The following is a 27,989-nucleotide window of genomic DNA, read 5'->3' as shown; positions in this document are numbered from 1 at the left end:
GTCTCCATGGCCACAAATCAGATGGCATTCCTGAGGTATCTGTAAGGGCAGTAGGCCACACCTCATGCTCGAGATCACTCCGAATGGCCATCAGCTGGTCATTCAGGAAATCCTGAATCTCTGAACATGCCAGATCCCATTGCAATTCCTTTCCTGCCTCAGTGATCTTCAATGCCATCTCTGGCTACAGCTCCTGGGTCATTGACCTAAGGGCAGAAATAACATGTAATTCACCAACTCCAGCTTGCACCTGGGTCAGCTGTGCTCCAGTAATAAGACCAGTGGCCTTTTCTAGTTGAACACAAAACACAATTCCTATTGTGCCAATAAATGCATGGTATGTTGATTGCTTTTCAGCTGGCATCTGCTTTTTCTGATTTTCTGAAAGAAAAAAGAACATATGTCTACCCCTTCTGGGCAGTCAGTCATTACCTAAATATTTCCTTTTTATACAAATACCCTTGTTGATTTGAGGCAAAACAGAGGAATTACCCATATTTTCTTCTGTTTGTTTCATAGGCAGCCCAGGTTTCAGTGGCTTCTACCTTATCAGTTAGATAATTTTCATTAACACAGACGATTCTGGCTTGCTTCTGGATCCAAAGCTATCCACAACTTAAAGATTCTTATTTTAAAAGGGACACAATTAACTTTACCAGACTTTTGATTGCCTTTTACTTTTAACTTCTGCTTTCAAACACAAAGCGATCTGAAAGGGAGACAACATTTATTGTAGTCCCTTATAGCCTAATAGGATTTTAATTAAGTAGCATTGTATATTTGCATTCCTTTGGAAAAGGGCCCATTTTTCTTCAAAATGCCTGCAAAGAAACCAAGAATTCTTTTTCTTTCTCGTATTTCACAAAGTTCAACTGCTTAATTCCCTCCAGCAACTACAGAGTTAACTTCTCACTTTTCTTCCTTAAATCATTTGCTTATCTCCCAAAACTACACCCAATCAACTCAGATTTTACTATTCCAATTATTGTTCCAGAGATTTAAGTTTCCTATTCCTGTAATTACTTACTCCTTTTCTTTTACTATGCCCTCCAAGTTTCCAAGCTGTTTTCCAATGTCTCTATTTGTTGCCTGCCTGCTTGGGCCCGATCCTACTTTTCTCACTGAACCATCCCTTCCATGGGCACCAGATTTGTTCCACTACCAATTTAGCAAGGAGGGTGAGCTTCTCAACTAGCCTCCACCCTTCCTGGTCTTTTCCCTTAAACATTCTTACTCACAAGGCTATCTGAGTCCTCTCCTGTGAGGCTTGCCACCTGGGCAAAAATGCATGGCCCATAGGTGTTTAACTATTCAATTTTCTCTTTGTGGCAAACACACTGCTGTTACGGCGTATGCTGAGCACAAATGGTTAAATTTTGACAAGTCCCTGAAGTACCGGTACTTGTATAGCCAGTGCTTCCTTTTGTGCCTGGAAATCCTGTCTCAAGGCTAGCAACTTGCCCTGGGCGTAGGTTGGAGTTGCTGCCTGGTTCATGATCTATGCTCTTAATTGCTCAATTCTAGTTTTCAAGTACACATCTCTTCCCTTTTCCCCCAACTCCGCTTTGTACCCAGGCATGCAACAGCTAAGGTCATGTGCACCAAGGATTATATGCGTGGAGTGAGACTCCCCGACTCCTCCCCTCCACCAACCTGGACTTCTACAACCAGGATTACACCCACCTGCACTCTGTCCCCACCAACAGGGGTGGAGAGAGGAATGCTAAACCCCTCTCCGGTTCTCAGACTTACTTCGGCTGAGAGTGGGCACACTTTTAAATCATCCAATCCTCAACATAGAACACCAACGGTACCAAGCAACACAAACATAAAAAAACAAGGGCAAAACAAATAGATGGTGTGCATTTTGCAAGGCTCCCCGCTTTTCTCAATTTTCTACCAAACTGAGACAGATTTCTATATACCAATTTATCCCTCGTGTCAGGTGATCAGGCTGACACTGCAGGATCATTGGGGGAAGATAAAGAAAACACACCATATGACTGAATTGTAAAGCTTCTTTAATAAAATAATCAAACAACAACAGAGAGTGTTGGGAACGCTCCCACATCACTCAGGGGAAGAAAAACATTAATGCCCCAAGCTTTAAGCCACTTTCATACTCACACACATACATCCAGACTGGCCACGTCTGTGTATAACGTCCAGAGAAGTGGGGGGAGGTGGACGGGAGATTATCCTGTATAAAGCTTGTCCAGAGATATGCTGTGCAATCTGCGACTTGCTTCTGCTCTTGGGATGGTTGCTCTTTCACGCCCTTGGGTCTTCTGCGGTATCTCTTTCAGACATTCCAGTCCAGGCTGGCTGCCTGTGGCTTCTTCAGCGTCCCCAAACCACGCTGGGCTCCAGGGACATGAAGCTCGGCTCCTCCTTTCGCTGTTTCCTCTGCATTTCCCATCTCTGCAGCCTCTAAACTTTGTTGTTTTTTTATGCATGGCATGGTCTGTGTCGATTCTTGTCCTTGAACGCAAAGCAGCTTTCTCCTTATCTCTAGGCCAAGCTGCCTTTTCAAATTAACCCGTTAAACACTTTTTAGCTACTTCAGTCAAGTGTTCTACAGCTTGAATATTGACATGTTCAGCAAAGTAACAGGCCATTCTAATCTCTGCATTTTTAACTTGCTCTTCAAATTTTTGTGCTTTTTTTAATTTCACAAGCTTGTTTATTAAACATATCCTCAATTTTCTTTGTATTAGATACTGTCTCAACCTTTTGTTTATGTTTTTTTTACCATTAGCATACTTATCTAACTCACTAGTACCTGCCTGGATTTTTACATCACATTTGAAATAAGCTCAAAAACTATTGTTTTCTACTTTCTGCAGCCAGTCTTGAAGCCACAAGTCTTGAAAGGCTTTTTTGAAAGTAGATGGCTTCTCTTTTGGTGGAAGTTCACCCCGAGTCCTCAATCCTCTGTTGGCGGTGCTCTCCCGTTGTTTTTGTTTCGACGTGGATGGATCTTTGTCTACTCCTGCAGTCCTCTTCCTCTTTTCACCAGCCTTACTAGTCTCTTTATTCATTTTTTACGTTAGATAAAAAATGGAAAGAGATCTCTGAAATAATGGAATGCAATAATTAGTATAATGTATATTTCAATTTATATTTAAATCAAAGAAGGGAACATATTATATATTATTACCTAACACAGTAGGTGAAGATATTTAGTATTTGCTTGGAGGAAGGTGCTGTTACAAATTTATGAACAGCCGAATGCTCTGGTCCACATTCTCTGTGCTCTGCAAGCATGAAATACAAAATTTTAGAGATTTAATGACAGATCAAGAAACTAATCATAATCAGTAAGTATTGCAATATATTTAATTATTGGAAGAAACCTTACCTTTAATAATATATGGAGATATACCTCTCTCATAGAGCTGGAAATGACCCTGAAAGGTCATTGAGTCCAGCCCAGGGCTGCCCAGAGGATTCAGGGGGCCTGGGGTCTTTGGTGGTGGGGGGCCCCTGCTTTGGTGGTAGGGAATCCTTCTGCTCTGGAACCTGCCGCCAAAGTGGCCTGAAGACCTGCAGCGGGGGCTGCTCTGCTGCCAAATACCCTGCACTTTGGTGGAAGGTCTTGCTTTGGTGGTAATTTGGTGACAGGGGAGTCCTTCTGCCCTGGGGTGGAAGGACCCTCTGCCACCGAAGACCCAGAGCAGAAGAAACTCTTGAGGCCTGGGCCCTGCAAGAGTTTTCCAGGGCCCCTAGAGTGAGTGAAGGATGCTGCTCCAGGGGCCCTACAGAGCCCAGGGCAAATTGCCCCACTTGCCCCCCACTCTGGGTGGCCCCCTGCCTTCACTTGCAGGATCAAGTACTGCTTTTGCCTGATCCCTACATGGCCCCCTCAAGGATTGAACTCACAACCCTGAGGTTAGCAGACCAATGCTCAAACCACTGAGCTATCCCTCCCCCCAGAAGGTAAATTTGATAACCATCTCATTACCCTCAGCCAGCTGTTGCTGAGGTTGGTTTGTTGTGAGTACATGTGTGCACTTGTCACTTCACTTCTGCCATCATGCTATAGTACACTGAAGCACCACCAACAGGAGAGCAGCACAGCCCTATTATGAAAATCACATGACAAATATTCACCAATCGAAGAACGCATTTTGAGGGAAACTTAAAAGAAGCGCAAATATTTTACTTTTTATGAAAACTTCCCAGGATTTTTTGAGATTTGGAAAGTCTTTTACTTTTTATGATTTTTTTCCCAGGATTATTTAGGTTTTGAATGAAAATTTCCCATTTCCCCAGCGGAAACATTTTACTCAAAAATTCCCAGATTTCGGGAAATTTCCCAGGATCTAGAAGCACTGGATGGACCCTTGGCCTGATCCAGCCTAGCCGTTCTTATGCTCTTTATTCAGGCAGGCGTTAGACTCCGCCAGCCCCAATCGGGAATTTCCGTGCTTCTCCTCCGCACTTCGGCCATTTCCGGAGAGCTGAGCTCTCCGTTCGGGGCCACTCCCAGCGACGCTCTCCTCCTGAGCTTCGGTCATTTCCGTGCACTTTCGGGGGTTGCTGTTAGTTTCCGATGGCTGCCCCGCGCTTCGGCCGGGTCCGTACGTATTCGGGCTCCGGCGTGAGTTTTCGTGCCAGTCGTCCTGAGCTTCGGTTTTTTCCGTACCCATTCGGGCATTGCCGTGAACACAGTCGGCCGTTCGGCCTTTAACGTGTTTATTCGGGAGTGGCCGTGAACAGAGGTCGGCGCTTCGGTCTTTTCCGGAGAGATTCGGCTTTTTCCGTGCTCCCCGGTCGGCTGCGTTCGGGCGCCGCCGCGCGTTGTGTGGCTTCGGCCTTCTCCGTGAGAGCTCGGCGTTTTCCGCGCGGGGCCGCGGCGCTCTCGGCGCTTGCTCCCTGGCTGGCTCTCCTCAGTCGGCCGCTGCCTGCCTGTCGCCGGGCTGGGAGAGCCTTGTGTGTGAGTGACGCGGCGGAGGTGTAGTTTGACGCGGTGTGTTACGTGGGGGAGAGAATAAAACTGCGGCGAGAGCCTAGGCGCGAACGAAAGCAGTGACGGAGCAGCCCGTAACCGGTAAGAGGAGGAAGGCGCCCAGCCGAGGGGGGGATGGAGCCGGCGGGGCGCAGGGAGCAACAGGCGCAGGACGCGGCCCGGCCTGCACCGCCAGCGGGAGGGGCCCCCGCTTTAAAGATGGAGCCGAGCCGAGCCCTGCAACATCCCCGCCGCCGCCGCTCCCGCTCCGAGCGCGGCGAACAAAGAGTAATGGCGGCTGGAGCCGGCCCGCAGCCACTGTGGCTGCAGCCAGCGCTCGGCGCGGCGGGGGCAGGGGGAGCAGCGGCGGCTGCGGTCCCTTCGCCTGGCCGCGGGGGGAGAAGGGCTGGCCCCGCAGGGATCGCTCCTTTCCCGCCTCCGGAGAGCCCTGCTGCGGGAGCGCCGGCCGGGACCAGGGCGCCGCAGCTCGGAGGAGCCGCTGTCAGGAAAGTGGCGCCTCGCTAGAGCTTTGTGCCCCCCACAGCCCGCGCTGGCCTCGCCGCGGATCGTCCCCCCGGGACAGCGGGTCCCCTCAGCCCGCCCCCACGGATCGTCCTCCCTCAGCCAGAGCCCGGTCCCTTCCCCCTTCCCCCCCCGCCGCCGCCGCGGATCAGCCCTCCAGCTGCCCCCCAAAGCCCAGCCCGGCTCCGCACTGGATCACCCGCCTCCCAAAGCGCGGGACGGACTCCCCCTCGCCCCCCACTGAGCTGCCCGGCCCCTGCCGTGGATCGGTCCCCTACACCCCTCAGAGTCCGGCTGGTTTCACCGGCCCTCTCAAGCTTGACCAGCCCCATAGCGGATCGTCCCTCTTTTCCCCCTCCCCCCACAGCCCGGCCGGCCCCGAAGCAGTTCTCTTCCCCTTTCCCCCGTCAACATGCGAGATGTGAGAGTAGGGCGATATTTTACTCTTGAAAGGTGTGTTTTTGAAGCCTGCAAGGGCTGCGGGCAGACAGTTCAGTTCTACGGGTCAGTTACTGTGAACACACTCGATCACGTATGGCACAAAATCTCTTAGATTAAAGCTGAATTTTAAAAGCTTTTTCTCTTCATGCTTATTCCATTCAGTTTGGATACTGAACAGTCTAGTTAGTTTCACTCGTTTATAGTCAATTTCACTTTCTGACTGGTATGCTGCACTGTGAGGTCTCGGAATATCTGCTTAAAGAAACTGTAATTAAACTATATAAAAACACGTGTAGTGGTTTTAGCTTGTTAAAGAAGTTTTTCTCCAATAAAAACTTTTTAAGAGTTTGTGTTGGGCCAGACTTGATTTGATGGGATCCTCTTTCAAAGTAGGGTATGCAAATATTCAGTTCTGAAAGGCCTGAAGAAGAAACTTTCCCAAAGTCTACCACCACCTTGTTTTTCATGAAAGTTCAGTTGAAACGCTGAAGAGGCTTATATCACAGAGCAAATAATAAAGATACAGATCTCTGTTTGTAGTAGTAGAAAGATACACAATGTTGCTAATACTTTAAAATACTAAAAAAAATGAATTTCACTATAACTGTAGTTAGCTTTGATTCAGTGCTCACTCTTCCCACTGAAGAAACTTGCAGTGGCAGTTCTGCAGATAGAATGATAGTTGGTTGGATTGGACCTCTACTATTCCTCAGTATTTCTGTTAATATTTGCTATCTCTGCCATATTACCCATAATTCTGAAAAATCTTTAGATATTTTATACTACTTTCTGATAATTGTGACTGCAATTTTTGTTCCTTCCTCTTCAATGTCCATACTAGAAATTCTTAATCTGGGATTTTTCACTTGCTGTTGTACACCTGCTTCAGCCTTAGGATTCTGCATCTTCTTGTACAGTAACCTTTTAAAATACTCTGCAGCTAATTTAAGAACAGTGTTTTCAATTTTTTTTTTTTTAAGGACTGTTGTGATACAAGGGTGCTGGAACCTGTGGGGGAGGGGGGAGGGATGAGGGGGGCTGGCCCTCCCACTTTATCAGCTCCCCCCTCACGAAGCACAGCTCCTCCTGGTGCTGCTTTGTGCCTCCCCAAGGGAGCAGGGGCATGGCTCCCTGGTCCCCCCACTTCTGCAAAGGTTCTGGCGCCCTTGTGATTCCTAAAGTAGTTTTAAAACTTTTTTTTTTTTTAATTCTTGTTTGTTTTTATAAAGTACATGTGACTTTGTCTTTTCCCTCCAAAACAACTTTTTCCTTTTTTATATATAAACTCACACCAGCAACCCAGTGTTTCTGGAAAAACTCTAGCCATCAACTCTGTGAAAGAAATAAAACTCTTCAATTAGGGGGAAAAAATCAATTTTCAACTTTTTCTAGAGGTTCTTAGATATAAGCTGGAAATTATGTAGGAATATTGAGTGTCTCCTTCCAATCCTGCAAAGAGATGCGTCTAAAAGGTTAGAGTACCATGTGTTGATCGATTTATTGTGATTAAAAAATTGTTCTGAAATACTCTTGAGTCTCTTCATTCCCCTTCTGTATAGCCGGTTTTATGTTTTTTTTTGGAGATGCTTTAGGCCTCAGTCCTGTAATCAGGTCTATTTGTACCAATCAGAATGCAAGATTGGGATGTTTAAATTACAGCAACTGTAAACCTGGGATATCTCAAAATTAATTTTTTTCAGACAGTTTATCATTCACAAAAAATGTTGGGTTCTTGCCTCTTTTCAGTGGAAGCCACAAACAACTTCTGATTCCTGCACTGAATAGTATAAATTTGACAGTAGAGGAGTGCTTGAAAATCTTAGGAAACTGAAGGGCGGATATAGCACCATTTCCATTGATTTCAGGGGGCTGGTGATTCAGTGATTAAATATAACATGCTTTTGTTTTGTGTAATTCATTCTTAGTTAAGTGGATTTTGTGTTTTTTAGTACAAAAGTGTAAGTAAAATGACAGTAAATACTTACATCTTATTATTTCACATCTGCGAGACTTACCTCTCATCCCTTCCAAACCTGTTCTATTTGAGGGTAGGAAGGAAAATGCTAAATCACTGCTTTCTAACCTGCAAAATACCTATTTAAGAATTTTACCATTCCCCTCATCAAAATATTAAAGCTTAAATTAATTTGCTGTGAACGTGTCTATATTTTTGTCAATAAACTTAATGCCCTCTTTAGATTGTGTGGGAATCTTTTCCTGGGAAGGGAGGAGACTGAACTTCTAGCAGAGGGGAGAGGCCAGCCCATGGGGTATTGGCTGCCCAGTTGGACTCTGGCTCCACTGTGGAGAGGCTTATGTGCTACCACCGCTTTGGCTTCATAGGTCAGAGTGGGTGTGGGACGAGGGTAGTGGTATCTCCCAAGTACTGATATCCTTAACATGAGTGGGTAGACCTTCAGAACCTGATTATTCCTTACTTGCTTTAATCATCAGTGACATAACTACCAATATTGACGTTAAGATTATCCTAGGGTCCATGTGCAAAACAAAACTTGCACTGGTGGTGTTATGCTGCCACAGTCATCAACTGTAGATGTGCCACACTGACACAAATTACTGCAGTAAATCACTGTTCTGCTGGAATAAGAAGTATCAGTACAAGCCCTGTCTTGCACTAGTGCAGAGCTTTACATCACTATGTAGCTGCAAATTTTGTTAATGTAGGTAAGGCCCTACTTAGGCATTTTTAAAGATAAAGTAGATATCACTTATCAGTTACACGCTACCTTCCCATTTTCAGTGCTTTCCTTGCAACTAGCAGGCCTGGCTGGAGTCTTTTATTGATAGGTATGAGCACATCAAGAACAGAATGGCAATCTTTTTAAATTATATATATATATATATATATATATATAAATGCAGCAAACTGTCCAAATTTGAGCATTGATATTACATACTCCTACATCTTGTAAAGTTGTTTATGATACAGTTGGCGTGTTAAAACTTTATTTATTATTTGTATTGCTATCTCACTGGAGCTGAATCCTTAAAGTAAAATGTCAAGCTACCTTGTCTGTGGTCAGTGTTTATGAACATCTGTAATCTTATATCTGAGTGTTGAGAAGACTCCCTGGAGATGAGTGTTTCTCTTCCACTTCTCCCAGTTGTTTCCCTGTTCAACTGCCAATATTTGGTAAATACTTCACACTTTTACATTTAGACCATAGAAGTGCAGCATATTTTAAGAAGAAGAGCAGGAATGCACATTCCCATGCTGCTGTCTCCCTGATGTTGGCAAAAGCAGTTGTTTGAAATAGACAAGGATTTCCTCAGTTTCCTATTCCCTCTGTTTTCCCTGATACACTACCCATCTAGGAGAATTAAACAAATTGCGGAAGTCTCCTGATAGGCGAGGATAAGAACATTGGAGGAAGCATATTTAGCTGTTAAAATACAGCTCTTAGCATTATCTTGCTACTGTGGCTGACTCAATGACTCATGCATAACCTTACGCAAATCCTAATTATTGTGCATCCATTTCCCCCTTTGTAAATGGACATACCTACCTATCTCACCAGAGTATTCCAGGGGTGGTTGGTTGTTACGCATTTTGTGATCCTTGGCTGAGTGGTGCTAAAATAGTGCTAAATACATAGGAATTGCCATTCTGGATCATACTAGTGGCCTGGCCCTAGTAGTATCATACTCATGGTCTGACAGCTAAAAAAGCTAGCAATGTTAGGAACCTTTAGGAAAGATAAGACAATTTCATAAGGCCATTATATAAATCTACGGCATGCCCACACGTGGACTGCTGCATGCGGTTCTGGAAGTCCTGTCTCAGGAAAGATCATTAGGAATGGAAAAGGTACAGGGACGGGCAACAGAAACAATTAAGAGAATGTAACAACTTCTTTATGAGGAGAGATTAACAAGACTGGGACTGTTTAGGCTGGAAAAGAGATGACTAAGTGGGGATAAGATAGAGGTGTATAAAATCATGAATGGTGTAGAAAAAGTGAATATGGAGGTGTTATTTTCCCCTTTGCATAACACAAGAACCAATGGAATTAATAGGCAGCAGATTTAAAACAAAAGGAAGTACATCTTCACACAACGCACAGTCAACCAGTGGCACTCATTGCCAGGGGATGTTGTGAAGGTCAGAAGGATAACTGGGTTTAAAAAAGAACTCTATATAAGTTCCTGGAGGGTGGGTCCATCAATGGCAATTAGCCAAGATGGTCAGGGATGCAACCCCATGCTCTGGGTGTCCCTAAGCCTCTCACTGCCATATGCTGGGACTGGATGGATTACTTGATAATTGCCCTGTTCTGTTGTTTACTTTGAAGCATCTGGCATTGGCTACTGTTGGAAGATAAGATATTGGGATAGATGGGCCATTGGTCTTTGCCTAGTTTGGCCATTCTTATGGTCTTATGTCTGTTCTGAAGTACTGCCTCCAACAGTACTCAGCATCAGCTGCTTTAGAGGAAGGTGCTAGAAACCTGATCATGGACTTTTGTTACTCTGCTCTAGAGGTGGTTGGCTGATGCCCTGAAGCATAAGCATTTATGCCCTTTATGTACATTTTCATACTGTTTTATGTGACTAACCATATAAATCTCTAATCCTTATTAAGTATTATTTGAGTGATAGCATATTAGGTTGAGGATAGTTTTGTCCCTCATTCCCTTGGGTTAGGCAGGGTATTTTTTTTGAAGGGAGAAAGTGCCCAGGATTGCTCTGTAGACAGACCCTTTCTATTCCTGAGGGTCATCCTTTCAAGAACAGACAGACTAGAGGGAAAAAATCCTATTGTCCAGTAGCCTGGGACAACCAAGAACCCAATCTGAAATTTACTTACTAGCTTCCAGACAGACTTAAATATTAAAATTATGGATGCATATATAGCTAAGGATGGATGATATGGACTTATTCTTGTGGCTGCAGTGCTGAGTGGTTTATGTAAATTTGAATTTTTTTATATGTGCAATATAAATTAAAATGTGATGCAGCAGCTTCAAATGTTTCACAATCGCACACTTATCTTGTCACATTCATTATTTCACTGTCTTTCCGGGACACTTTTTACCTTATATGTTATCCTTTCTCAGCTCTGTTTCCTTCCTTAATCATGCTTTATTATTCATCTTGTTAATTTTTCAACCTCACTGCCCATTTCTTGAGCTTTCTGTTATTGTAATTTTCTAAATGCTCTCTCTAGCTCAGAGGTAGGCAAACTACAGCCCATGGGAGGACCCTCCTGCCCGGCTCCTGGCCCGGGAGGCTAGTCTCCTCCCCCGCAGCCTCAGCTCACTGGGCCACCAGCGCAATGCTTGGGGCAGCAGGACTGTGAGGTCTCGCTGGGCAGTGCAGCTGCAGAGCTGCAGCCTGACCCAGTGCTCTGTGCTCTGAGCTCTGTGCTGCGTGGTGGCGTGGCTGGATCCAGCTGGGCGGCACGGCTACCTGTCCTGCTGCTCTAGGCAGCACGGCTGTAGTACTGCAAGCCACCGGTGCTCCAGGCAGCGCAGTAAGGGGGCAGGGAATGGGGAGGTTGGATAGAGGCCTGGAGAGTTCAAGGTGGAGCTTAGGGGATGGGGGTGTAGATAGGGGTCAGGGCGGTCAGAGGGTGGGGAACAGGGGCTTTGAATGATAGCAGGGGTCGGGGGGATGGCATCAAGAAGGAGAGGGGGTTTGGATGGGGTGGCGGGGTGCCGTCGGGACAGGGAAATGGGGGGGTTGGATGGGGCAGGAGTCTGGGTGGGGCTTTAGGGGGTGAGAAGCAGTAGGAGTTGGATGGGGGGCGGGCCACACTGGGCTGTTTGGGGTGGCACAGCCTCCCCTAACTGGCCCTCTATATAATTTTGGAAACCTGATGTGACCTTCAGGCCGAAAAGCTTGCCCACTCCTGCTCTAGCTGCAATAGAATTTCCCAGGACCTTCTGGCACTTTGATTACATCTCTTCTTCTGTTATGTTACTGCTCTAAACCTTCTGCTTGGCATCTCAATAGCAGCAGAGAATAGACCATCATTCCGTTCTGCAAACAGACCCACCAGCACATCTGATCAGAGCTTGAATATGATAACCTTCTTCCGATATGGGTTTCCTTCGAAGCCCCCTTGAACAGTCAAAAAAAAAAAAAGCATGATTTGCCAGAATTGGTCCCTATTCTGCTAAACTCTTCCTGTGGCTCTGCTTCACTGGTAGTACCCTCAAATGTATTTGTGTGTGCTCTCCACAAAGTGCAGTAGGAGATGTAAGCGGGGCTTAAAAAAATCCAGACCCTAGTGGGATGTAGAGAACTTCCTCTAAAGAGACTATAAAACCAGTACCTTGAAAACAACAGGATTCTGGTCACGCTCTGTGAAGCTGATCACAGCCATGGCTGTTTCTCTCTTGCTGTTCTAAAAACTCCTGCAGGGGAACAGGATAGGAAGGGTCTTTTCCCTTTTGCTTCATTCTCACAGAGTGACTCCAGTAGATGGAAATAACAAATGCAGATTCCAAGTATAGGCAGATGCAAGAACCAAAGACTGATTACTATAACTGCTTCTGTCCACAGTGACCAAAGTCATGTAAACTTGTCCATACTGAAGCTGTGAAAGCTGTGACTGGCCAAAGTATGTGGGTGACCTAGGGGAGACGTTCCCCCTTTCAGAAGCGTGCACATGTATGGGGGGGAACATAGCTATCCTTTATCAAAAGTCATAGGTTGGGGGGAGAGGGGCAAGGAAGGGATCCTTGCAAGAGGCAAGGTGAGAGAACACCTTGGGTCCCCCTTTTTCCAGGTAGACAGGTGAAAGTAAGAACTCCAAAATGTCATGTTCCTTCATCCGAACCTTATAGGTGCTATGATAATAACGATATAAATAATATGAAATGTGAAACCTCCAAACAGAGTCCAGGGGCAGCATCTTGGTAGGGATCTGAGCAGTCTCTTTCAGCTGCTGGAGCAAGGCAGGAAGTATATTTTTCAGGGGACACTGCCCCTTAGAACTCACTGATGATGCTTCCTACTCTGCAGGACAGTGGTGAATTTGGCCTTCGTTCTGTCCTTATCTCAAACGATATGCAGTTTGGCCTCTCTTTCTCTTTTTTTTTTTTTTTTTTATGTAAGAATTGTACCTGAAACTGGATTAGCAAGAATGTTGCCAGTTAGGATTAAGGTGCATTGCAGAGCAGTTCACATTTCTTCTGGTTGGTGAAAGCCAGAGAACAAAATTGCCCATTGCTAATAAATAATCCACACTTTTTTCAGAGAAGCTACTGTAAGAAAAATGTAATTGCCTATGCAATCCCCCAAAAGCCTGCACTGAACTCAGCAAACCTTTCCAGTTACCATCCCATCTCCAAACTCCCAGGCTTAGGCAAAATCATTGATAGAGCTTGATTGTCACTATTTTATCTCGTGATTCTGTCAACATACTGGATACATTGCAATCAGGTACACTAAAAGATGATCTCCTCCTGGAAATGGAGAGAGACTTAATCTTAATGCACATACTGTTTGATATGCCTGTAGTTTTGGCTCCAGCCAAGCATGGTGTGCTCCTTTTCCACTCACATTCATAACATAACTAGAGTAGACAGAGCAGAACTACAGTGGCTCAAATCATTCCTCTCCAACAGGGGACAGAGAGTAGTGATGCTTTTCATCCCAAAGGCCTTGCCCTGTGAGGTCCCTTGAGGATCCATCCTGTTTCCCCTCCTCTTCAGTATCTACATGACTACTTAACGGAGATGGTAAGACATCTGGGGCACTGGTGCCAATGGTGTGCCACTGACACCTACCTGTCTGTTTTCTTTTACACCAAGGCAACTAACAGCATCACAAGCATGTGCCAATGTGTACATGAAATAAATATCAAACTCAGTCCAACCAAGACAGAAGTGATACTGTTGGAAGCAGGGAAATACATTTAAGAACTAAGCTGGACATTGTCCTCCTTTTCCATCAAAGTCATGTTTGACTAAAAGATAAAATAGCATCAGCACAGGAAAATAAAAAAACACTTTTCATCTGTAGCTGGTTAAGAAACTCCAGTTCTTTCTGGATCTGGGCACACTTATCCATGCATTTGTTATCTCCACATTGGATCACTGTAACGTACTGTACCAGGGCTGACCTTGGAAGCAAAGCAGAGACTCCAGTTTTGTGCAGGACGAGGATTCCCACTACCTCAACAGGACAAGCTGCTGCAGGTACCTCACCCATGTGTTCCACTCCTTCTCCTGGCTCCCAGTCTGATTCCATTGCCAGTTCAAGATCTTAGTCCTGATTTTCAAAGTCATCAATACCTCAGAACCACATCTCCATCCTGTACCTAGCAAGACAGCTATACTGCTCTGGAGCAATGCAGTTCTTGAAATTCAAGATGAAGTATTAGTGTTCTAGCTTGGGGAGGTTTGAGTGTGGAGGTCAAAGTAATCCAGACTGTGACCACCCATAAGGCATATTGCAAGACCCTCTTTTGAGAATGCCTTCCTACAATGGTCAGACTGATTAAAAATACATGGAAAAACTATTCACGGAGTGATTTTTATTTTTATTTTTTTTAAGGCTTAAATTTAGGAAATTTAGGTTTAGGGCTTTTTTGGGGGTGCTGCCAAAAGTGGCTTACAAGTTACATTGTTTTAGTACATTAGGACAATGAGTATAGAGTCAAGTCTCCTTGTATCGCTTAAGAAACAGTCAACAAGAGTAGTGACGTTGAGATAAATGGGGGAGTTCAATTAAAGGAAGATGACTGAGAATTTTGTTTCAAAATTAGTGGAGCCTGAAAGACAAAAGTAGTTGTAGAGAATGGGGTGTGTGTGTGTACAATATTATTTGTAAGTGTCTCAAAATTTAAGGGGTGACCTTGAGTGCACATAGCTTCTAAAGATTTATTTTGTGCATAATGGAGCAAGTAAAACTTTAAAACAATAACACTCCAGACATTGAATTCATAGATATTGACTCCTGTTCTTAATTCACTACAAACTTTTGGCCTCTGTTATTTCTAGCCATCTTGCTTCCAGATGATCACTTCACATAGTAATCCATTAATAAACTAGTAGAAAAAAATCAGTAGACATGTCCACTTTGGTTTTTTTTCTCCTTATGAACTCATTAAACAGATTTTAAAACACAAGTCTTGTCAGTGTTCATCATGTGACATAACCTCTTATTCATACATTTGGGGTTGAATATTTTAACTATCGTGTGTATTCCAAACATCAAACATAATGAAACATGTTTTTTGGTTTTTTTTAAACAATCTGTGCCTGTAAAAGCTCCAGTTAATACAGGAAGCAATGATTTTGTACAACCTGACTTACAATAGTGCTTACTTTAGTGCTCTAGATTCTAAAGTGGGTCAGATACATTCAAAATGAAGTTGTCACTTCTGATCAACTTGTAAAATTTGAGCATAGAGAAAGAGTAGTTGTCTGACATTCTGTTACATAGTATATAGAATTTAGTAATTCTGTTGATCACATCTAAAACTTGACATTCTTGCACTGAACGTCTTGACTCAATTGCCAGTCTTTATAATACAAAATCATTCTGACTGTAAATGTTGGTTTTACCACTTTGGAGCTTCAGCAGTAGATTTTTCAAGTTCCAGTGTTTTGCTTCATGCTCAGATGGTCTTAGCATTCAAATCCACCCCAACATAGAAAGGAAAGGCTTGGTCTGGATAATAGAAATCAAGCACTGAGACTAATTTATCATTTACTTTTTTGTGACTGAATAACAATTTTTAGCTACTCAGAGTTACCACCCAGTGTTATAGGTAGGGAGAGAAGACATGTTTTATTATCTGGAATCTATTTAGTTCCAGAATATTGGGGATTTTCACTAGTATTTTATTTCAAAACATAACCTTACGAACATAATAGATCAGGATGGCACTTTCATTCTGATTGTGATCTCTCTGGGCCATCAATCCAATCCTAAAATGGGATACCTTGATCTGTGTAAGGATTGCAGCTTGTGTTCACACTGTAATGTTAACCCACAGTCCATAAACAAATTAGTTTGGCTTGAAAGACTACAAATAATGGCACTGTATCTAATACAATGTGTAGTGTTTTTTTCTGATACCTGCTTTTGTAGCCTTCATACATATGTATACATTATACAGATCCTCTAAGAGTAACCATATAAATCAGATAAGGAAGCACCTGTACTGAGGCAATTTCCTTGCTCTTAGTATAACTGCAAGATTGCCACTTGCGCATGGACGTGCGGCATTCAGGTTTAGTAGATTACTGCCGGTCTAATTTAGTGTTCTGTGCCTGCAGAGAAGTTTTGAGCTACTGACTTTTTCAGAGGGAAGTAGTTTAGAGAAAGCTGCAACAGGAAACTTAGATATCAGTTTTTTAAAGGAAATTAAAATTTCAGAGTAACTTTGACTTTGTTAATTTAACCAGTATGTGAGGGACTGAATGATCAGTCTGTGAATCTTTGCGCTGCAGAGAGAAAACAAAGTCTGCGCAATAGATTATCTTTATTAGACAGCCTGATATCTTAAATCAGCTGCAAAGTATCCCCCAAATATGAGTACAATTCTACTTCACTTTCTTAGGAGACCACCTCTGTTAAGCAACCAGCCTTTGCTCCCCCAGCTGGTTGTTTAAACCAAGTTTCCTGGTATTACTAATATACCCTTCACTACCCACTTCTCGGCAGTAACTAGTTATTGCCTTATAGAAAATCATACACTCAACATGCAGCCTAAGTGACTGGGATATGTGCAAACTTCTCCGTAAAGGAGGAACCCACCACCACCACCAGGCCACGGAGGTTCAGGACTACCGTAGCTTCTGGAGCTGGTGGATCAGTTATATATGCACTGACCCTCACCCCGTGAACTGGTATGTATGAAGCCAATATGGCACATGGATCAAGATCCTTAAATCCGTTCATCTCACTTTTTCCTGAAGTGGTGACTGTAGGTCTAACTGGATGAGGTCTTCAGAGATTAGAATATACTTGGGGGAAAAAATAAATATTCTATTTAAATGAAAATATTAGGTCTGCCATCAATTCCAAATCCTGATAAACTCCACACAGTGAGAAATGGATACATGTTTGCCTCTTCAAGTGGCGCTTAATCTGCCTTTGCTTCTTTCCTGGGTCTCTTGGCATCTTCATTTCCTGTCTCTCTCATTTTTCTCACTGTTCACACAGACATTACCCTGCTTTCTGTTCGCTTTGCTCTCTCACTTCCTCTCAAGGGGTCTGCTTTCAGAATTAGCTCTTCTCTCTGTTTCTCTGCACTACCTCGCTCTTTCAGCCAAAGGCCCATCAGATGCTAACATTCCGAGCCTCCTGCCACTGAAGGAGATTCCCCAAAACATTTCACCTGCTATTAAATAGCAAAAGAGAAGAGAATCACTGTGTTGTACCCCGTTACATAGGGAGCTGCAGTATTTGAGAGCAGCGGAATAGGGGCCTCCATTTGAGATCATAAACCAAACGCCATATGTCTTAATACTGATGTGATTGTAGCTATGTTTTTTTAACTGCCAATCAAAATGGAAACTGGTTTGTAATTTAATGCTGGACTCAAGTGACAGTGTTACAAGAATATTTCTGAGCATGACTGAGCGAACAGAATATTTCTGAGCATGACTGCTAGTTCACCAGGCCTACACTACCTGTCAAGAACTGAGGAAGTGGGTATTCACCCACGAAAGCTCATGCTCCAAAACGTCTGTTAGTCTATAAGGTGCCACAGGATTCTTTGCTGCTTTTGTCAAGAACTTGTTTTGTAGAAGAGGTAGGTGTCTTAGCATACAGTAGGAGCATCAGCTCCCAGATTCTGCCATCAAAAAATAACCTGACACGTACACTTTACATGGAGTTAAAAACTTTGGTGTTTAAGTCACACTGGCCGAAGTATAGTGATCAGTCAGGTTAGTGGGCTATTGTGCTGCTACAGTGAGCAAGAGTGCAACTTTCTGAATTATAGTAGCTTCATTATTTTGATCTTTGATATCAGCACCAAGTTAAAAGGTGTGATTGACATTTCATTTTTGTCAGAGGAAAATTTTGTGTGTACTATTAAAGAGAGCCACAAAAAACTCAGTGGGGTTAAAAATAAGGTACTTTTAATGTTTTTTAAAAAGTAAATAAATAAAAAGGAAAGATACTAAGCTGCAGTGAAATACAAGTGGAATACAGAAGTGAACAGACCACATAAGATTTGTACTTAATAATGTGTGCGGTATGCTTATTGAAGTCCATGGGAGTTGGTCACATACTTTCTAGGGCAAAATTTAGCCTTCAGAATCTTTATTGCTTGTATAGTTGCAGCACATGTAGGTGTGTGGGGAGGAGGTTGTTTTGTTTTTATTCTTTTTGTTTGCATACTTATCAAAGATATTTACTAGTAATATTCTGACTGTATTTCATATCCTGGAACATATCAAAATTTCAAATAAAAGCAAACAAACTAATTTTTCTTTTAGTGTCCTATCTGTGTGCATCCAGCTGGAAGCAGTAAATCATATTCATGAATTAAAGGTGACTTCTAAAATAATTTTTTAAAAGAGAGTAGAGGTTGTGCCTTTTTCTATTTTGGTTCTGTTTCTGTTAGGTAATATTTTGGATGGTAGAAGGAATCTTTTTTGTGGTGGCTTTTTTAAACATCCACCTCAAATATTAAGTTTGGTCCTCCTTTTTTCTGCTGATAGCCTCTTTGGAGGATCTAAAGAACTGGAATAAAAGCTTTTTCAGTTCTTAGTTGAAGGGACAGGGTATAGAATCTTAAACAGTTAGAAATCGGGTATTTGAGTTAAATACAGTGATGCCCAGGGGTACTCAGGGTTGTGATGCACCTTGCTGTCACCTGCCCTTAGCATTAGAGAGCCTCCTCTGTAGCTGCCGTGGGTCAGCACCCTGACTCCTCAGGCAACACAAGCACTCCCCTCTAGGCCCATGCAGACCTTGCTTTCTCTACAAGCTAGTGATAAGCACCCCCAGAGCCCTCCGATCATGTCTCTGGAGCATCCAGCCTCTGGTCAATTGAACATTCGCAGTATTCACAGATTTGTTGCCTCTAAAGAAATAGTATACCCCAGCTTACCGATTTCACTTCAGATCACCACTTCACTTAACACACAGCACTTATTCTTGTTTTCACTATTGACATGTCTGCATTTATTTAAAAAAGTAGAGAGATTCATGTAATAGCAAGTAGAAATATTGGAAACAAATGGTTACATATAAAATAAAATCATAACAAACATTCTACCACTACACTTACTTATCTAGATACTTTCATATCTTACAGAGCAATGTTCACCCAAAGTCCTTCTAGCCTTTTTACAGCCAGCATTATACCCCAACAATCCATTGTCTATACTCATAAACAGGATCTCCTCCTGCCGTTTATCTCCTGAGGATTTTGCAGTCTCTTGATTAACATTTGGCTCAGTGTGCAAATAGATACTGTGACAAAGTTCCTCCTTTACCTTGGTGGGTCCTGCGCTTATTGGCGGATTTGCTCACCTCAGTGATCTTCCCCTCTGGTGGAACCCACAGTCTGGGTCAACTCCTCCTGTGTCTGATCAGGAGTTGCGAGGTTTGGGGGGAACCTGGGCCCGCCCTCTACTCCGGGTTCCAGCCCAGGGCCCGGTGGATTGCAGCTGTCTATAGTGCCTCCTGTAGCTGTCATGCAGCTGTTGCAACTCCCTGGGCTACTTCCCTATGGCCTCCTCCAAACACCTTCTTTATCCTCACCACAGGACCTTCCTCCTGGTGTCTGATAATGCTTGATTGTCTGATAATTCCTCAATCCTCCAGTAGCACACCCTCTCACTCTCAGCTCCGTGTGCCTCTTGCTCCCAGCTCCTCACACGTGCTTCCTCTCCTCTGGCTCCTCCCCACCTGACTGGAGTGAGCTCATTTTTAAACCCAGGTGCCCTGATTAGCCTGCCTTGATTGGCTGCAGGTGTTCTAATCAATGTAGCTATCTCCACTGCCTTCTAGAAAGATCTTAATTGGCCCCAGGTGCCTTGATTAACCTGGAGCAACTGCCATTTGGTCACCATGGTCCTAGGGATTTGTTTAGCCTGGGGCTAACATACCTGTTCCTCAGTACTTTACTGTAGCCACCTGGCCTTGCCCCATCACATATCCCGCGGCCTCCCCCCCCGCCCCCCCCGCTCAACACCATAGGGTTGGGCAACTTGAGACGCCAGTCAGTGTGCTCGTGAAAGACCATCAGCGTTGCCGTGGTGGCATCCAGCCCTGTGCCATATGCAAAACTGGAATGGTTGGAGAGATTAGAATCACCTGGTGACCCTTGCATTCTTTTCCTTATTTCTCTGCATCCACTGGAGGGCTGCATGGTCCGTCACAAGAGTAAATCGCCGGCCTAAGAGGTAATAACGCAGTGTCTCCATAGCTCATTTGACAGCAAGGCATTCTCTCTCGACTACTGCATACTTCTGTTCTCTTGGGAGCAGCTTTCTGCTTAGGTAGAGGATCGGGTGTTCTTCTCCAATCATTTGTGACAGAGCTGCCCTCAACCCCACCTCAGAAGCATCTGTCTGTAAAATAAATTCCTTGGTAAAGTCCGGGGCTATGAGTATGGGGTCATTACAGAGGGCTGTCCGAAGGTCTAAAAATGCCCCCTCTGCTGCGTCGGTCCACTTCACCATATCTGGACCTCGGGCTTTTACCAAGTCCGTTAGAGGACTTGCCCTACTGGCGAAGTGGGGAATAAAACGTCGGTAGTAGCCTGCCATGCCTAGGAATGCAGGGACCTGCTTCTTTCGGGTCGGCTGGGGCCAGTTTTGAATCGCCTCTAGCTTATTAGTTTGGGGCTTCACTATACCCCTTCCTACAGTATATCCCAGGTACCAAGCCTCTGCTAGTCCTATGGCACATTTAGCAGGATTAGCGGTGAGGCCAGCCCGCCATAAGGTGCGTAGTACGGCCTCAACTTTCTCCAGGTGGGTTCCCCAGTCTGGCATATGGATGATGACATCATCTAGGTATGCAGCTGCATAACTAGTATGGGGGCGCAGCGGCTTATCCATGAGGTGCTGGAATGTGGCTAGGGCCCCATGTAACCCAAAAGGGAGGACAGTGTACTGGAATAGCCTGTCGGGGGTGGAGAACGCTGTTTTTTCTTTAGCTTCTTTGGTCAGGGGAATCTGCCAATACCCTTTTGTCAGATCCAGTGTAGTCAAGAATCGGGCACTACCCAGTCGGTCAACCAGTTCGTCGATGCGTGGTATGGGGTATGCATCAAATTAGGATACTTCATTCAGTCAGCGAGTCATTACAGAATCTTGTGGTACCATCAGGTTTGGGCACTAGAATGACTGGACTGCACCACTGACTGTAGGATTCTTCAATAATGCCTAATTCTAACATTTTCTTTACTTCGGCCTTGATTTCTTCTCTTTTGGCTGCTGGGATTCGGTAGGGTCTCAGTGTTACTGTGGCTCCGGGGATCGTGTGGATACGGTGATAGGTCTCAGTCGTCCACCCCCCGGTTTTGTAGAGAACACATCTCGGTTGCAATTAGTCATGTCGGCTGCCTCGAGTTTTTGGATTGGCGTCAAGTCGGGTGATATCTTCACTTGCTCATGTAAGTTATCCTCCTGGGGAAGGGTCTCCTGGGTGACTAAGCATGCCTCTCGATCATGCCAAAGTTTTAGAAGATTGATGTGGTAAATTTGCTCAGGTTTCCTGCGGCCTGGCTGCCGCACTTTATAGTTTACCTCTCCCGTGGCTTCAGTCACTTCATAGGGTCCCTGCCACTGGGCCAACAGCTTGCTTTCTGTGGGCACCGGGACCATTACTCGATCCCCTGGTTGGAACCGTCGAAGCTTTGCTTGGTGGTTATAATGGGTCAGTTGGGTCTCCTGTGCTTCTCCAAGTGTTCCCGTACAATGGGTGTAACTCTGGCAATCCGATCCCTCATCTGTAGTACATGCTTGACTATGTTCTTTCTGGGATTTGGCTCCTCTTCCCAGGCTTCTCTGGCTATATCCAATATGCCTCGGGGGTGGCGCCCATATAGTAGTTCGAATGGAGAGAAATCTGTGGAGGCTTGTGTAACTTCCCAGATGGCGAACATAAGGTAAGGCAATAGAGTATCCCAGTCTTTCCCATCCCAGCTCACCACTTTCCTGATCATGGCCTTGAGGGTCCTATTGAAACTTTCTACAAGACAGTCTGTTTGTGGGTGGTATACAGAGGTCCGTAGGGCTTGTACTTGGAGCAATGAACAGAGAGCTTTCATCAACTTGGATACGAAAGGTGTCCCTTGATCAGTCAGTATCTCCTTGGGTAGCCCAACCCGGGAAAAGATCTGTACTAGCTCCTTAGCTATTGTCTTGGAAGCTGTGTTGCGTAGGGGGATGGCTTCCGGGTATCGGGTTGCATAGTCTAATACAACCAGCACATGTTGGTGGCCCCGAGCTGTCTTCTCTAGGGGCCCAATCAGATCCATGGCTGTGCGTTCAAATGGTACCTCTATTATTGGAAGAGGTATCAAAGGGGCCCGTAAGTGTAGGCGAGGGCTATGTAGCTGACGCCCTGGACAAGAGGTGCAATATCGCCTGACATCTTCATGTACTCCTGGCCAGAAGAACCTCCGCAGGATCCTGGCCTGGGTTTTCTCTACTCCTAAGTGTCCTCCAAACAGGTGACTGTGGGTGAGGTTCAATATGGCTTTTTGATGCTTTCGTGGCACCAGAAGTTGATGTATCTCCTGCTCCTGCATTTGCACCGTACAGTACAGGAGATCTTTCTTCACTATAATGTAGGGTCCTGGACCTCGGACCTTCCCCTCCACTGGTATCCCATCTATCTCAGCCACCTCTTTCCTGATGTTATCATATCTAGAGTCCTCTGCCTGGTCCCGTCCGAAAGTCTCTCTCCCAGGACTAACCTGCCTGAGCTCCCAGGGGCCGACTTCTGCTTTTTCCAACGGCTCGTCGCCATCAAGGCTGGGGCCAGCCTCCGGCTCACCTTCTGTGTTGGTAGTTTCTCTGATGGCTGCTCGTGTCCGTCTGCCTACTGGGTCAGGATCCGGGTTTCCAAAGCCTTCGTGGCCTTCCTTTCTTTTTCTCGTCTTCCAGGCCTTTTGGGGGGCTGAGAATAGATCCTGAGAAAACTCAGAAAACATTGGGGGTTGACATTGACATTCCCTCAATGATGAGTCACTGCCAACAGGGTCTCCACCTCCCTCCAGCCTCTCCGGGGGGGAGTAACTTATCAAACCCTGGATAGTCCCTCCCAATAACTACAGGATATGGGAGTTTAGGAACTACGCCCACTGTCACCTTAATGAGGTTCCCCTGAACCTCTATCTCCACTGGGATGGTGGGGTAATGGCTTATGGCCCCATGCACACACGTCACTGATACGTGTTTGGCTTGCAGCAGCTGCCTACTTTTTACCAGCTTACCCAATATAAGGGTGATAGCACTCCCTGAGTCCACAAGTACTGTAGTCTCTGCTCCATTTACCTTCACCGGCCTGGTGTAGTTATGCGGGGCTAATGCGACGCCCGCAAGGTGAATAAGGGTGCATGGGACCTCCCAATCCCCCAAGTTGCATTGCATAGGCTCTTCGGTGCTGGGACACTGTGCTGCTGTGTGTCCCCACTCCCCACATGCATAACATCTATAATTGTTTCTAATCATTCCCCTATCATGTGGGCTAGGGGGTTTAGTCCCAGGGTTCCCCCCACTCAGGCCAATCCCTTCCTTCTGGAGTCTCTGCTGGTTTTCTGCCCCCCTCTTCGTCCACCTAGGACTCCCCAGAGGTTTGGCTGCCCCAACTTCCAGGGCTGGGGTTGGATGTTTGCTACAAAAGGGGCTTTCCTTGGGTAGTTGGGTCAATTCTCTGGCTGTCATGTGTCTTTCTACCAGCGTGATCATCTCGTCATAGCTGAGTGGATCATTCTGGCCTACCCATTTGCGGAGATCTGGTGGCAGTGCCCTCATGTACCGGTCGATGACCAGAACCTCTAGTATCTCTTCTGGACTCTGGGACTCTGTTTGCAACCACTTTCATGCGAGATGGATGAGGTCATACAATTGGGACTGCGGGGTTTTGTCTTCCTGGTACCTCCGCTCATGATACTGCTGGGCCCACACTACGGTCGTTACTCCAGATTTGGCAAGGATCTCTGCCTTCAGCTGGGAGTAGTCTGCTGCAGCCTCTTCAGCCAGATCATGGTAGGCCTTCTGGGCCTCCCCACACAGGAATGGGGCAAGGATGCCAGACCACTGATCTCGAGGCCAGGCCTCACGTAGGGCTGTCCTCTCAAAGGCCAGAAGGTATGCCTCTACATCATCCTCCCGTGTCATTTTCTGCAGCTAATGGCTAGCCCGTATGAGCCACGTCCCATCATGGCCACGGTTCAGCTCTGTAAGGGTCTTTACCTGGTTTACCGCCACATAGCTTGGTCTTGAGCAGCTTGGTCCATCAGCAGGCGATTAGTTTCTTGCTGCAGCCGCGCTGCTTCTTGCTGGGTGGCTGCCTGGACACGGGTAGCCTCCTGCTGGGCCGCCATGGCTTGTATCAGTGTCCGCACTACATCATCCATTGTGGTGACAAAAAAAAAAAATTAACCCTCTCTTTTTTTTTTTTAAATCACTCTCCTTCTTCCGCCGCGCTCTGCACACCAAAAATCCCACCCCTGACACCAGTTGTGACAAAGTTCCTCCTTTACCTTGGTGGGTCCTGCGCTTATTGGCGGATTTGCTCACCTCAGTGATCTTCCCCTCTGGTGGAACCCACTGTCTGGGTCAACTCCTCCTGTGTCTGATCAGGAGTTGCGAGGTTTGGGGGGAACCCGGGCTTGCCCTCTACTCCGGGTTCCAGCCCAGGGCCCTGTGGATTGCAGCTGTCTATAGTGCCTCCTGTAACAGCTGCATGGTAGCTACAACTCCCTGGGCTACTTCCCCATGGCCTCCTCCAAACACCTTCTTTATCCTCACCACAGGACCTTCCTCCTGGTGTCTGATGATTGCTTGATTGTCTGATAATTCCTCAATCGTCCAGTAGCACACCCTCTCACTCTCAGCTCCTTGCGCCTTTTGCTCCCAGCTCCTCACACGCGCTTCCTCTCCTCTGGCTCCTCCCTGCCTGACTGGAGTGAGCTTCTTTTTAAACCCAGGTGCCCTGATTAGCCTGCCTTGATTGGCTGCAGGTGTTCTAATCAATGTAGCTATCTCCACTGCCTTCTAGAAGGATCTTAATTGGCCTCAGGTGCCTTTGATTAACCTGGAGCAACTGCCATTTGGTCATCATGGTCCTATTGGCATCCAGCGGGGGTCCCCAGCCTAAGGGGAGGACCCACAGGTCTGGGACACCAAGTAATTATGGGGGACAACTAATGAAAAAACAGGATCCGGAGTGAGGTCATAGGGCTAAACAAAGGGAACCTGATGGGGACACTGAGCAGAGAACCCCGGACAAGGCCCACTGCTCCTCGAAGGCGTCAAGGGAGCCAGTGGACGCCGCCCAGAGGAACTCTGCCCGGATGCGTGAACGGACGGAGGAACGGAAATAGGCCCTACAGTCGCAGGAAATCCCGTCGGCCAACCTCCTCTCCCTGGTGTTGTAGACGGCCAGTTTGGCCAGGGCCAAAAGGAGGTTGAGAAGGAGATCCCGCGACTTTGTGGGGCTACGAATGGGGAGCATGAAGATAAAAAGGTGAGGGGAAAAGTGCAACCAAAAACGCAAGAAAATATTCAGGAGGAGCCGGAACAGGGGCTGCAACCTGGCGCACTCCAAATAAATGTGCGCCAAAGTCTCCTTCTCACCACAGAAAGGGCAGGTGCTAGGGACAGACGTGAACCGCGCCAAGTACACGCCCGTGCTCACGGCCCCGTGAAGGAGCCGCCAATTGATATCCCCGGTGGGCCTCAGGACCAGGGCAGAGTACAAGCTGGCCCACCGGGGCTCCTCACCCTCGAAAGGCGGCAGGAGGTCTCGCCATTTGGTATCGGGGCGGGATGCGAGGGTGAGGTAGTGAAGGGTATGGAGCACGAGCGTGTACAGATGTTTCCGTGGCGCGGTCTGGAACAGAACTGGCTGCAGATCATGCAGCCGGCTGGCAGTGAAAGGGTGAGGGGGCCGATCGGGTGAATGGGGCAGGGGCCCGATAAAAATGTCCACGGGGCCTGGGGTGGAGGGTGGGCAGGGCGTGCCCTCTCGCAGGACCCGGTCGAGGTAAGCCCAAGCAGCAGGCAGTAAAGCGGCCTTCACCTCCTGAAGTACACGCTGGGGAGTACAAGGTCTGGAGAGCCCTATGCGCTGAGCGAGCGTCAGGGGATCCAGCCAGTCTCCCCGGTCGTAGTCCAGGAGATCTCCAACCCTGGTGACTCCCACCGAGACCAGCCTCTGGCGCATCGTGGGGGACTCCGCCACCTGCACATGAAGCTGGGGATTGTGTAGCAGGGGCTCCGCGAGGAGATCAACCCCCACGGTGGCCGCCATTTACCTGGTCATTGAAAAGAGCTTCCAGGTCCGGAGGAGGTCTTGGTAGAAGACCGGCAGCCCGGAGAGGTCTCGCGGAAGACCTCTCGGATGGAGGTAAAAGAGCTGCTGGTCGTATCGGAGCCCTCGGAAGTGGCGGAGGAAGGCGTGCGCCAATTGGTCATCATGGTCCTAGGGATTTGTTTAGCCTGGGGCTAACATACCTGTTCCTCAGTACTTTACTATAGCCATCTGGCCTTGCCCCATCACAATACACATTGTGAGACACACCTCCTGCTTCAAAGGAATCTGCTTGAGACATATCACCTCCTAGTTAGCTGCCTTAAGAGCATCATTTTCAGTAGAGACACACAACTCCTTAAATACTATCTGTAATACATTTTACAGTGATTATTACAACCACAGGGCTGCTGGCACTCTTTAGAGACCTCACATGTGCCACCCTTTAGTGATTTATGCTAATATCCGACCCAGGGGATGCCTGTAAAACTTCATGCACTCTTTCTGCCAGTTGGCACCAAGAGGTTCCTGGGTCACAAAACTTGCTGTTATTTTTTTTAGAAAAGAAAGAGAGTTGAATAAAAATATTTTCCTCTCTAGTTTACGGTCTAATCCAAAGCCCACTGAAATCATCGGTCATACTTCAGCTAGGTCTCTAGCATATTTCTACAGCCTGTATAGACGGACTTGCATTAGTTCTGCTCAAGCTAGTGGGCTAAAAACTATGGATATTGTGGCATGGTCAGAGGTTCCGGCTAGCCACCTGAGCTGGGACCTAAGGAGCTGAGTGGGCTTGGACTTTGGCAGCTAATCCAAGCCACTGCCCATGCCACGGCATCCATACTGCTATTTTTAGCGCTCTACCTTGAGCAGAGCCAGGATGCATCTGTCTGCCTGGCTTAGGAGGCATACTCCCAGCTGCAGATAGGTAAGACCTGGATTTCTAAAATTAAAAAATAATAAATCAGAAATTGTGTAAAATCACACACATCTCTTTCTATTCCCCCACCATCACTTGCCTGAATTTTACATGCTCATGACCTCCCAAAACATTCACCTTTTGGACTAGAATATTCCATGCTTCAAGTCTGTGTAAATACTTGTAAAAAAAAGTGTTAGGAAAACTCTTTCAGCTATAAGTTCAGCAAAAGTGAGGGGAAAATGCCCATTTGAAAATATTCTAAACATCCATTTTTTCTGGCGGAATATACAAAAAATGTCCTTATCTAGTTTCAAATGTGAAACTAATGACTTTGGTCATTCAAAAAGAAGAATTTTAGTTTATCAAAGAGGAGCATTACTAGTTCAGGTCCTGATTCTGCAAATGTCTGGCAATGGGATGACTCATATGAGTTAAAATTATGCATGCATGTATGTGCTTGCAGGACCAGACCATAAGTGCACACTTGTATTTGTTCATGGAGAGTGTGCAGCAGGAAATAAACTCCGCAATTAGATCACCACCATGTTCTCTTTTACTTAAAACAAAACAGTTTGAATTTAAAAAATCCTAGATAGTAGTGTAAAGTTCTGATTGTACTGTTAAGCATTCAAATGAGGAAATTCCAATAGTTAAGAATGCGAGGCAACATTCACTCTGACATCTTGCATGTATATTTTCTTTTTCTCATTCTTCCTGTTA

At 45.9% G+C, this 27,989-nt stretch overlaps 1 protein-coding gene across 1 annotated transcript in view; it reads left to right on the top strand.

Moving 5' to 3' along the window:
* Positions 1-4,832: 4,832 nt before the first annotated feature.
* The window catches only part of CREB1 (cAMP responsive element binding protein 1), a 55,773-nt gene continuing 32,616 nt past the window's right edge, over positions 4,833-27,989 (top strand). Inside the window, exon 1 of the mRNA XM_050916199.1 lies at positions 4,833-5,053. The gene's annotated coding sequence lies outside the window, so the exon portion shown is untranslated. The remainder of the gene's footprint in view (positions 5,054-27,989) is intronic.

This window comes from Gopherus flavomarginatus, chromosome 10 (genome assembly GCF_025201925.1).
Source record: "Gopherus flavomarginatus isolate rGopFla2 chromosome 10, rGopFla2.mat.asm, whole genome shotgun sequence".
NCBI classification, from domain to species: Eukaryota; Metazoa; Chordata; order Testudines; family Testudinidae; genus Gopherus; species Gopherus flavomarginatus.
Note: the sequence above shows the minus strand (reverse complement) of the source record. Positions and strands in the feature narration are given on the sequence as shown.